Source organism: Sinocyclocheilus anshuiensis, unplaced genomic scaffold (genome assembly GCF_001515605.1).
Source record: "Sinocyclocheilus anshuiensis isolate Anshui unplaced genomic scaffold, SAMN03320099.WGS_v1.1 scaffold1223, whole genome shotgun sequence".
Lineage (NCBI taxonomy): Eukaryota > Metazoa > Chordata > Actinopteri > Cypriniformes > Cyprinidae > Sinocyclocheilus > Sinocyclocheilus anshuiensis.
In genome coordinates, this window is record NW_015539913.1 from 506,654 (window position 1) to 520,309 (window position 13,656).

Below are 13,656 nucleotides of genomic sequence, written 5' to 3' on the forward strand. Positions count from 1 at the left end.
TGTAACGCTTTCAGACATTTCAGTGTGGATGATAAACTTTGGAAAAAACTTTTGCTTCGTGGTTAAAAAATGGCATCAACATCCGTTTATGTCATAACATCGTTTAACAAACTTTAGCCACGAAAACCTGCCTTTAGCAACTTCACCTTTAAATTAATTAATTTGCAACGCGGCCTGCACCGTTAGTGGGGGCAGCCTCGAGCTAGCGTCTGCTAAGAGAGCTGGAGGCCCGGCTGCGTACGGCGCAGCGGGAAGCGAGTGAGGCTTTGCTGCGGTGAGATCTGGGGCGCGGCCCAGGCTCGTTGAAGGCCTGCTGCTGCTGCGACCCAGCGCTCGAGGAGAGGAGAGCTTGTGCGGGACGATGGTGGTGTCGAGCGAGGCGAGCTCGGGGCTTTGCACGGTCTATTGGCTAGAGCGTGTGGCTGGTCGAGAAGAGCAGCGGCCGTGATGAAGCCTGGTGCTCGGTGGCCGTGTCTGGCGGGGAAGGAGGGATCGTGGGGCTAGCAACTTCACCTTTAAATTAATTAATTTGCAACGCGGCCTGCACCGTTAGTGGGGGCAGCCTCGAGCTAGCGTCTGCTAAGAGAGCTGGAGGCCCGGCTGCGTACGGCGCTGCGGCTGGAAGAGCCGCGCTGAAAGGCTGAGCCACAGCGGGAAGCGAGTGGGGCTTTGCTGCGGTGAGATCTGGGGCGCAGCCCAGGCTCGTTAAAGGCCTGCTGCTGCTGCGATCCAGCGCTTGAGGAGAGCTGGGTCTTGTGCGGGACGATGGTGGTGTCGAGCGAGGCAAGCTCGGGGCTTTGCATGGTCTATTGGCCAGAGCGTGTGGCTGGTCGAGAAGAGCAGCGGCCGCGATGAAGCCTGGTGCTCGACGGCCGTGTCTGGCGGAGAAGGAGTGATCATGGGGCTGGCAAATTGCGGTGGAGGATCTGAAAAATCCCCAGTATAGGTCTTTTCGTTGGACGGGAAATTGGGTCTGTGGTAAAAAGGCAAAAAGAGCGAACCGAATGCTGAAAGACTAGAGAAAATTAAGGTAAGGCTGCTTTGATTATTTATAGGGGTTCTCACTTGTGCTGGTTGGCTAGATAGACTGTCTTTGGGCGCGCGCAGGCATCCGGTGCATGAGGTGTGTACGCGCTCTGGCGTAGTTTACGCAAGCTCCGGAAGTGATCTCTCGCACGTATATGTCACACATTGTTTACACAGTGCACAGTCATTGTAGGTACGACGGCTAATCAAAATGGTACTTACTTGTACTTATCCGGATTGTTCAAACCGACTTAAAACTAAAAGATTACGTTCTCTCGCGCGAACTCATTCGGGAGTGGTGACTTTCCACGTATTCCCAACTTCTGAGCCTGCTCGCCTGAAGTTATGGTTGATTGCTCTTCGGCTGGATATCAACACACCCATTAACGTAAACTACTCCAGAGCGTAGTTTAAGATAAGAAAATGATATAAATACTGTTCGGTTTCTCGCACAAATCGTTTCGTGTCTTAGGACATCAATGTGTCATCACGAGCCGCAGGGCTTAATTTGGATTTGTCTGTGCATGTTTTTTTTTACTCTCATAGATTTTGTTACCATTGCCCCCACAGAACTCAGCCATACACAATTAGCATATACGGTTCATATATCGGCAACATCAGTTTTTATTATTTGGCTCACTTCAGGTTGCGTCATGGCATTGTTTTGGTTCAGTTCTGACTAAAAAGATGTGGACCAGTTCTAGGCCAGTGTGTTTGCAAACAGCAGAAAACTGCACATAGGCTACAGAAATGTCACTTACTCTTACTAATGGTACCAAACCTAATAAAAACACAATATAGCCTATTGTACCACATCCTGTTTTCTGTCATGCGCTGTGCACATTTGTGATGACGTAAGATGAATGCAAATGCACCAGGGCAAAGTCCCTTTATTAAAGGTGTCATATGATGCGATTTCAAGTTTTCCTTTCTTTTTGGAGTGTTACAAGCTCTTGGTGCATAAAGAAGATCTGTAAAGTTGCAAAGACTAAAGTCTCAAATCCAAAGAGATATTCTTTATAAAAGTTGAGTCAACCACACCTACCTAAAACGGCTCATTCTAACATGCCCCCACATGTCTACGTCACTATGTGGAAATATTAGCATAATGCCGCCCAAATGTGCAAGCAAAGAAAGAAGGCGTGGTTTCAGGAACAGCAATAGTGTTGATGCAGCCATGTCAGGGAGACGCTGGCTGCATTCGAAACCGCATACTCAATGAGTAGGTACTTAATTTCAATAAGTACTTACTTAACGAGCGCTAAAAGAGTACGTACTCAACAGCCAAATCTAGTTAAGTATGAACACGATCTGCCATGTTGACGTAATCTTCTTCTTCTTTTAATTTTTATGGCGGTTAACAATCATGATTTATCAGATGTATACCGCCACCTATCGTACCGCAGTACATAGCATGGATCGTGGTCCCATAATGTTGACGTTAACATGTACCACCTGATCACAACAGTAAATTGCATACCCTGCCTAGTGCAGTTTTCCTTAGCATTTGGAATGGTATTACAAAGGAGAGCAAAGGAGCTGCTCGCAGATCTCGCCTTAGGAGAACACTGTTGATGTTATACTTCAAAAATGTAAGTGTCACCACTTATAAATTAAGATTACACCAGAATTAATTGCATTGCTAGCTCACCCCAACACTTTCTCACAATGATAATATCAGATGCAGACCCATTCTTAATTGTACTACATATTACCGAAAATTGTATAATTTCATTAAAAAAGCCTAATTAATTGTTTTCATATGACATGTATCCCGGATAGCAAAATTGCTGTGGCCCAGATCCAGCCCACACCTGACACTTTCATCTGGCTCACTTTTGGCATGGAATGATGGCACTTGGGCGGTCCGCTCCTGTTTCCCAGATGTGGACCACAAGCAAGCCATAGCAATGCTGCATGTCAGCCTAGAACAAAACAAATAAAGTAGAACTGGCCCAAATCTGGGTAACAGTTATTTTGTATTCTGGCCCCGATCCAGCCCAGATCCGATAACTTGCTCTGGCCCAGATACCGTGAGGAATGATGGCACTTGGGTGGTCTGCTCCCGTTTCCCAGATTTGGGCCACAAGTAAACCATATCAATACCACATGTCAGCCAAGAACAAAACAAATAAAGTAGGACTGGCCCAAATCTGGGCAACAGTTCATTTTAATTCTGGCCCAGATCCAACACCTTGCTCTGGCCCACATACCACGTGGAATGATGGCAATTATAATGTAAAAATGGCCTACCTAAATATTAAGATAAGTTACAACAGATGATCCAAACACATTTCTGAAAAAAATGCATCATTTATTAACATTGTCAATAAAAAAACCATTGCATGATTACATTTCCAAAACTGGGAAGCAATCTAAACATGAAGAAACAGAACAATAAACAAAACAGGTGTATAGAAAGTATTGTAGAAACTAAATAAAAACAAAAAATATTTTCAGTAGCTGTGAATAGGTTAGCTTATCCAAAAAAACTAACTTGTCTGACAATGCAGAAGTGAACACTACAGAACCTTAGCAACAGGAACAATCCAAACTTATAGGATTTATTGACCTCCTTGACTGGGCCCATCAGCGTCATGGCAATCTTGCAGGCCTTTAATGGACACACAAATGAAAAAAAAACAGTTGACTCAGTAACAGAATGCAGATAATACAATTGCGTTGAAGACACACACACACATACACAAAACAATTTAAAAGCCAAATTAAACAAAATCCCCTAAACAAAATATAATTACAGGAAAAATAAATAAAACAAAAACAAAAAAGCTAGGCATTGTACTTATTTTTTGTTTATTGTTAAAGATACATGTAAGGTAATGTAACTTTTTTAACCATATAGCAAGGGTGGCATGATCTGAAAATGAATGCGAGCGTGCATTCAAGAAAGATCTTGACTGGGGAAACCTAGTGCCTATGTCTTTTGGTCTGACTCCCCCTTGTGCCTAATAAAACAGTGCAATAATCACAGTTGTCTGAAAAAAAAACATGGTTAGATCAGATAACACAATCCGTTATTTAACAATCGCGACATGTCTAAGACAGAGTGAGAGATGAGTTCATGAATTATTCTGCAGGGTCTTTCTACTAAGAGTGAAGCTGCGAGTTTTAAAAACTTCAAAAACAGCAGAGTGTGTGTCCTTTAATGGAAGCATCACATTAATATTGAATGTTGATTAAATGGACTGGAACTACTTGCGCATTAAACAGTTTGATAACACTTTACAATAAGGTCTCATTTGTTAACATTAGTTAATGTATTAACTAACATGAACTAACAATGAGCAATACATTTGTTACAGTATTATTTATTCTTTGTTAATGTTAGATAATAAAAATACAGTCAATCATTGTTTGTTCTTATTAGTTCACAGTGCATTAACTAATGTTACATTAAACTTTTGATTTTAATAATGTATTAATAAACATTGTAATTAACATTAACTAAGATTAATAAATGCTCTATAACAATGGTTTTAATGCACACCTTAGAGCCAATCGGAATCAAGTATTCAGACAGACCATGGTATAATACAAATTATTACACACATATAGTAAAAACACAATGTAACTGACTTACAGGTGTCTTGGACACTCCTTCGTTTCTCTCGTTCTCTCCTCCCTCCGTCTCGGTCACATGCAAGGTGGAGCCATTTTTTTATATAAAATTCTATCTCTTGATCGGTGGCCGTCGCTGTTAGCCTGATTTTTCTGACAGTTCCTAAAATTAGAGAACATTGTAAAAGCATGGATGGATTATACAACTTTTAAAATCTTAGGACCCAATTAGGGGACCTTGCAAGAATCAGCCAAGCACATAGTTTGCAAGCGCCAATGTTAAAAACATTTTGGCCATGGCCAAGGGCACCCTTTGCTTCCAGATGCCCAACAGGAACAACTTTAACGCCTGCTAGGAAGATCGGACTGCATCTGCTCTTGCTGATGCCACCCAGGCCTGTCAACATGTGCAGTAGTAATTTTATGGCCCAGCCTCAATTTCCACCTGGAACTGTTATGTCTTTGCTTAAAATCCAACAAGAGTTAATTTGTAGATCTGTCAATGTGTTGCAGTGTTTGACTAAGGTCTCCTAGGACATTGCATGTATTTCAGTTAAACACAAGAAAGATTTTGAGGATGCAAAAATTCTTGTTTTCTGGCCTAAGTTGAACAATTATATGACAACATCAGCAACAAGAACATAATGCTTAAACAAAATAATGATTACAGCTCTCAGACACCACCAAGAAGGGTTATGATGATGGCTGAAGATACCATGCAACAGGCAACGGAGGATATATCCATTGCCTGTTGTTTCAGTTTCTCACTGGATGAGAGCTCCATATGTGTGGTGATGCACAGCTATGTCTGGGATTGTTTCCCCAATTAAGCTTTTATTGATAAATTGATGCTGTGATACCATTGCAATGGCTGAGTAGTACCAGTGCTTCACTGTTTACTTTTTTTTTTTTACATTTTTTCATAATTAAACCTAGCATTAATATATACTGTGCATCAAGCATGCATGAAATGGAGAATGGACTTAATAGACTGATGACAGCACAATGTAACACTTACCAGTAATGACGTTTTTCAGCTGCAGTCTGTGGAAAGCTGTTTTGCCATTGATGCCACGCCAGTTGAGTTGTTTGGCAAGGGAGTTGGTAAAACAATGCTTCATAACCTGCCAAACGCTATCCTTAATGTCAACTCCTCCAATGACGCTCAATGCAGTAATCTGAAAAAGATCATGTAAAAGCCATGGATACATGTTTTATATCAACACTACTCACAGTAACACTATTCAGAATTTAAAAAAGACATATCACTTCTCCCTTAGTTGGCATTTAGGACAGTCTCATTGTTGGATACTGGCTTTCTTAACCTGTTTTCTACTGTAGGACTGCCACTCCATCACTGATGCAGTTCCATATTCAACTAACAAGGTGATACAGTGGCAGTGCTACAGCAGAAAACAGTTCCACCATTTTGGAAACTAGTTGGCTGAAGACAGTGATGAAAGTAAAATGAAAACAAAGCAAAATTTACCAATCATTACCTTGTCTCCCCAACAGTAAATTACTAAAATCAAAAGCAATAGCTAACTAGCATCCATAAGGGAGAGGACAGAATCGCTGCTGTCCAACTTAGGTGGCTATAGAAAAATATTGGGCCAAATTGGGTAACCCATCCTTTTAAGTGGTCATGAAATGGAAAGGTCATTGATGTTTACACATATAAGGGGTTAGTCTACAGTAAATAAATGCTGCAAGTTTAATACTTCAGTGCTCCCCAGTTTGAAATATAAATTTTAGTTTTCCACCCTTCTAAAATGCCAGGATTTGAAATTTGTAGAATCGTGATTTCATGATTTTTCGAGACATGCCCCTTTACATGTGTATGTAAATCAAGGAGGTGCGCTCATGCCTGTACATCAATTACAAGAGCGATATTTGGCTTCAAGATGTAGAGAAAGATCAACCAATGTTGGTCTGTCCCTGGACAAACTGCACCTCCAAAAACTGCACCTTATTTACCATTTTGTTTTTGAGGTCAGCCTCTTCCCTCAGACGTTTTTCCAGAGCCAGCAGGGAGGTAGGATCTTTTAGCGGCAGTATTATCTCTCTCAAGGGGATGCTGTCCACGAGCAGGTTCACCCGTTTTCTGCATGGTCATTAGAATAATCTTGAGATGACCCATCATCATTTCTTGATTTGAAAGAAGTCTATGCAGAAGAGCTAAAAATAAAGACAAACATACATAAAGAAATTCCAAGATGATTCTTTACATCAGATGAAACGAAAAAATTAATAATACTTTAACAAGGATTTTATTTTGTTATTATAAATAAAGACTATTTAGTTGTTTCAGTTTCTTATTTGCCTAATAAATGACAATAAAATGTTTTGTTTTAAACAAGTTTTTGACAGATTCCCAAAATATTTGTGTTTTCTCTTTATTATGACAGGTGGTCTAATAAATTTGTAAAGCTCTGTATATGTGACAGAGGTATATAAAGTAGAGACCTGCACTCCCGTGGGACCAAACGCAACAGAGTGCGGCGCGGGACTAGATTTGATGGCCAAGTGCGGATGCGGGTGGTAAGGTACTCGTGTGTGTGGGTTGTGGGAGAATACAACGATTTGCGGAACTACCGCAAAATATAAAAATAAAACATCTAAAAACAAATAAATTGTTATTCATCTATTGCACAAAAACAACAAGAACAACTAAAACAAAATAAAAATGATTTACAGGTGCAAGCATAGGCAGAGTTTCTATTTATAACATGTTTTTACAACGTTGTGCAATGTAGCCAATCACAGACATATTTGTTGATTTCTTGAACGCAATGGCCAATCAGATGCATTTAAGATAGAATCCACTAACGGCTCAAAACGTCTGAGGTTTTGTTCAGTGCTGAATTCTGCATGCTTGCAAAACCTCTGATTATAACAAAGTGTAGACATTAAGAAAGATTCATTGTGCAGTCAGCTTCATTGATAATAAAGGAGCTTTGTGAGATCACGATGAACTGAGATGTCAGTTTTTTTAGGAATTATTAAGGGAGTGCACTTTGCACGAATTCTGCCATCCCAAACCATGCACGCAGTAGCCTATGCTTGCTTTTATGTTTAATTAACAGTGGTTTGTGAATGTTGAGGCTTTAATAACAAAAAATTTATTGGGAGCGTTTATACGTAGGTGTTCACTTACGAGCAAGATCACTTAAAGTAGTTCCTGTCTGTCTTTCATCTCGTCGTTGTGGTTCAGAACTTGCCATAGACCGACTGGGTTCAGGACTTATTTCAGACCGTCTGGGCTCAGGATTTGTCACAGACCGTCTGGGTTCCGGGTTTGTCATCTGCTTGTGAGGTTCAGGCTTTTGAACCCTTCTCTTTATTGCAGACTGAATATCAAAGTTTGGTCCTTTTATCTTTGGGGCTGGAGGCAATGTCCTTGTTTGTTTGACCATATCTTCATCATCACTGTCACTCTCAAAGCGAATGTTTGGTCTTGTGGTGGTGTTAGAAAAAAATAAATAAATAAAATAGAAAATAAAAAGCTCCGTGTTCCCGCACCGTAGCAGATCGTGACAGTTACCTGCTGATGAAAACACTGATGGGGAAAGGTGCAGAGTGGTACTTATGCCATAACCCTGGACTAAGCATGTGTACAATACTTACTTACACATACTTGCAAAATACTTACTACACTTACTTACTACAATAGTTACTCAGGAAAACTTGCAATAAACACATTAATTAGGGAAAGTTAGCAGACCTTTGACAACTGACATTATTTTGATAGTTAGGAATAAATATTAGGAGGTATTTTGCTGTGATCAAATAATCAGCCCATTTTTTTTAAATGCTGAATGATACTTCATGTACTTCAACTAACATTAGTGATGCTGGAAAAAACAATACAACTGTTTTTGTATATAAATGTTTGTTCCAAAACTTAAAAAAACTACTCCAAAAAAAATAATTACTTCTTTGTTAAAGAATTTATGAAAAAAATTACTTCTCTGTTAAGATATATTAGTCTCAATTCCTGAGAATAGATCATACTTAAGACCATTGTAGGGATTTCTAAATATGAACGGACACTGATATCAGCCATCACGAGGTTTGCTAATCACCCAGCACATGAGTCCAATATTCTGGGTCGATTTCCTGTCAGTCTTGTCATCATCTACTCAGAGGAGTGATTATGGACTGATCCAATCAAGAAACAACAAAGCTTTCTTTGTATCAAGGACTGAAAAGGTTCGTTCACAACATATAGAAACCACGATGTCTTGTGACCCACCCTGAGTGCAACTATTATATCCAAGACAGGAAAAGGGACGGTAATCTAATCACGTCCTCAGGCCTGGAAGCACGGGATATGCAGCGTGAGGCCACATGACCCACTGAACATCTGCTTTCTGCCCTGACGGAAACCCTTACGTTTCTTGTGTCACAGACAAAGACTTGAATGAAATTCAATAAATTCAAAATAATGAATATTGTACCTGTTATTAGAGCATACCAGCGTGTTGAATGTTTGAATGGGAAACTCGAGTGTTGTTTAGAATTTAACTGCAGTAAGAAAAAAAAAACGTTTTCATTTTGTCCACCGAGACAAAAATAAGTCGCGTCAAAGCGCACGAAGGAAGAAACGGGCGTTTTTCCTCGTTTACTTTCTCTAAAAAGGCCTCAGAGTGTAATTTTGTATAAGTGCGTGTTCCACTTCAAAATCCAACTCTGCTATTAATCTCCCCGGTTTGAGGAAATCAGAGTAGCTAACTGATAGTCCTGTGCCATTTAATTCACTAAAGAAACTAGTGAACTTGAAAACGCGGTACTCACAGAGTGTCCGAGACGTTATTTTTGTGATGGGAGAATTGTGAAAGCTTGATCAAATGAAATCGTGGTTAAATCCACGCATTTTTGTCTGTATAAATATGTGCTGATATCATTGACAGTTATTGTAGTAATTGCAGTGAATCTGTAGATTAATTCACCTCACTCGGAACGAGTTGAGATTGTTCAGCGCTGTAAGATAAGAATCTAAAGAGTGCTTTTTGGTTGTTCAGTGTGGAATGCGCCGCCATTACCACATGAAAAGCGTGAACTGTGTATAACCATCGACTGTGTGTAGCACAAGCTAGTTATTACAAAGTACGTTGCCATAGTGACACCCGTGACCCGGAAGTTACGAGAAACCTTTTCCGGGGTAACTTTCAGTTCGCCAGCGCCATGTTGAGCTGTTGTAAACAAAGAGCCAAGCTAAGCTATTAGCGTTGAAGGCTAGTGGTTAGCACGAAGCATTTTGTGGTCTCAAAGGCAAATGTGTTGCAGTGTTTGAAGTGTTGAAGTGACTGAACAAATTCACAGATGCTGAAATTAGATTTTTACATAATATTTAAAGCTGCAGTCCGTAACTTTTGGCGCTCTAGCGGTTAATAAACAGAACTGCATGCGTCTTGCGGAAGAACATTGTAGCCGGAGCTACTTCTCTCTGTTAATTTCTATGACAAGTCACGCAGGTACTGTGCTACTCCGCAGCGGTACCTACCAGACCGGTCTAAAATAGTCAGAATATAAACATTTATTATAAGTGTACCATAATGATTCAGGGTAAGACAAAAACACGGTTTGGAAAATGAGAATGTTGTACATTCTGATTATATAATTTTTGTACATTTTGAATACAAAAAAAGTTACGGACAGCAGCTTTAAGGTCTACAACAATAGTAGTAGAATGGCTAAAATTAGCAAGGGCAATAAATTATTTGTTGAGGAGTTTATACACAATTATCAAGGTAAGTTGACAACTAAGTTAGCTGGCGCTAGCACTTGCAACGTTATATGAATGCTAACCATTTTGTATGTGTTCAGTTTCAAATGTTGTTGATCGGAAGGTGGTAGTGAGAGCTAGGTGTTATCGTTCTATGAGGAAAAATGAGGAGCCCCACACACTTGAGGTTATATGTAACTAATATGCCTGTTGGCTTATGAGTTCATCAGATCAGCTATTATTGTTCTGATAGCAAGTTACTACAGTTAGTTAAAATAACTGCAGTTGCAGATTTTAATTTCCCTTTCTTCCACGTTCACCTGTCGTAACGTTTTATTATTATTATTATTTTATTTTATTTTTTTGGTTTTTAGTTAAGTCTCTTTTAAATCTTCTGCGGTTGCAGACTATATCTATATTTCTTGCTTTTGCTGCTGTTTGCAGTTTTCAATTAAAAGCACATAATGTAGCTGACAGCACAGAATTACAATTCATTAGCTAAACAATTGTCTTCTCAAACAGATGGCATTGGAATCGGAAGAGGTCGTTAGTGTTTCTGCCTATATGTGCAGCTGGTAAAGGATTGTGCAACCATGTGACAGCACTTTTGTATCAGACAGCCCACTATGTGCAGCTTAATTTACAAGCTGTCCCACCACCACTGGCCTGCACAAGTGAGCCACAGAGATGGCATCGTCCAAGAACACAGGCATGTATTTTTCTTTTCTACACTTGGGAAGAACACTAACTCAAAGAAAGTATATGTCAACATTAAAATATTATAGACTAATAATTAACAAGAGTGCAGATTAAGTAACAAATATATAAATGAAAATCACCCAAGATCAATAAACAACTGTTAACTATAACTGTTGATTTTAACACTGCATTTGTTTGTTTTATTCAAAGGGAGTACATCCAGAGGCAGTGAGGAGGATCTGGCGAGATGATGCCTTCATAGCATCACTGAAAGACAAGCTAGACATGTACTATTATAATGTTTACATGGATGTGTATCTATCTTTCAGTGGTGTGAATAGTGTTTCTGTTCATATTATAGTATGAACTTTAGATTTATTCTTACATTAATAGCAAGTATATACTTTATGTAGTTGAGTAGTATGTAGCATATTTTGTAGTAGATCTTTTGTAACATTAGATGCATCACAAATTATAACATTAAATATAAAGTACTTGCTATTAATTAGATGTAAATATATACATACCAAGGTGAATACATTGTTTTGTATTAGATCTTCTGTAATGTATATGATATGCATACAGATTTACTAGTTGTATATATTTACATTTAATACCGTGTGTGAAATAACAATGAACACTAGAACTGAGTTGACATTTAATTTATTTTCATGAATTATAAAAAAAAAGACATTTCATTGTCAACTATTTCATTGTCTCAAATTATACATTAGATCAAATTTTACTTTACAATACAAAGTAAAAAAAATAAGTAAAAACACATTTAATGATAAGTATTAAAGGTATGCACTGCAACTAACTGAACAAGTAACAAAAAAAATGTTACATTTACTAAACACTAAAACACTACTATTGTAATAACCATAGTCATTCTAAAAAATCTAATATACTAATATACATTCACTGCTCAAGAAACATTGGTCCCTGATAATTAACCATAAAACAGCAATTATGCCAGATCTGATTAATGCTTCCTGACAAGGTGAGTGGCACAACAGAATCCCAGATGTGGTTTTCCTTGACCCTTCGAATCACCCTTTCCACCAGAATTCTGAGGCGTGCAATGGCCTGTGTTTTTTCACAGTCCTGTTTGCTGAACTGCTTGGCACATTTGAAAGGTGGAATGATCAGTCTAGCACCAACACTGGAGAGCATATCTTCAATAGTGAACCCTTTGTCTGCCATGACCACATCTCCAGGCTCGAGCAGGTCCAAAATGCCAGATTTCTTCGTGATTTCTTTGTCAGAGATTGAACCGGTGTAAAGCTGGGAGATGAAAGTCACTGCACCACACGGAGCTACCCCAACCAGACCTTTGAATGTTGTAGTGCTCTTGTAACTGGAGAAGATCTCAGAGTGGAGTGTCAGCGATGTAGGGCTTTCACAGCGGATTTCTGTGCAGTCCAGGATGACTCGCAGGTTTGGACTGAACAAACGGTAATTCTCTGGAATGGAGGAGCCTATTTGTTGCCTGGACATCCAAATGGGTACTGAACCCAACACAAAGAACAGGTAATTTGCCCAGGTGATAATGGTCCTGCTCACTGTGGCCACGCTTACCCTGAAAATGTCAGTGATAACTTGTTCCCTCAGTCCAGCAGCTACCCGACAGCAGTAAATGAACAGTTCATCTATGAGCTGGATTTTCCGTGCAGGGCTACAGCTTGGGAATGCTTCCTGCCCCATCCTCTGTGCCTTGGTCCAGTACACCAGATTGCTGGCAGATGGACAAATAGACTCCCAGAACACCTGGAAAACTTCTTGTGAGGGAAACTTTGTGTAATATCTGATTGTTTGATCAGAAACACAAAATCTGTTCACTATTGTTTGTTTCTCTAGTGACATTTTCTGCAGCCTCGCCTCCAGCTCTTCAATGTACTGCAGAGCCTCATCTAAAGCACCTATAAAAATGTAAAAAATATATATATATATATGTGGTTAGCAACTTATCATGCTATTTTTACATTTCACGTCACAGCACACTGTTAGTACCAAAGACATAAGGGTGGTTCTATAATTGCAGGTACATTTGGTGTCCACTAGACTCCGCCATTGTTACCGGAAGTAGCTTTACCCTGCGTTGGCGAACACCGGAAACACAAAACCCGGATGTGTGAAAAAGGCTAATTCACAGACCAGATCCTTTAGATATTCTGACAATGACTGAGGCTTTGAGTTCCCACTGTACAGAGCAATCAGCACAGGTTTTCTACTGTAAGCCTGGAACATTCCTAAAATTGGCCAGAACTGTAAACCTGAACTTTTAAAAATGGGAAGACCATCAATGTTTAATTGTAATTTGAAATTGTGATGACCCTGGACAACTGATGTAAGCTTCTGAAATATGTGGCTGAACATTTTCTGTATTCCAAAATAATGGAATGATCCACTCACCAAGGAAACAATAATATGTCCTGTCTGTGTTTGGAGTAATGTTCTCACATTTTTTGGCAAAGATGGGTGATGGGCTTTCAGTATTGACAAAAGGGCAGTCAAAGCAATCAATGAAATGCCAAAATGTGTTGCCCAGTCCCTCAAACATCCCGATAAATCTTTAGGAACATCCCCGCATTTATCAACATGGCTATCCTTATCACTTGTTG

General features: G+C 39.5%; 1 pseudogene; it reads right to left on the reverse strand.

Moving 5' to 3' along the window:
- Positions 1-3,460: 3,460 nt before the first annotated feature.
- On the reverse strand, positions 3,461-12,739 carry LOC107686381 (uncharacterized; annotated as a pseudogene).
- Positions 12,740-13,656: the final 917 nt, after the last annotated feature.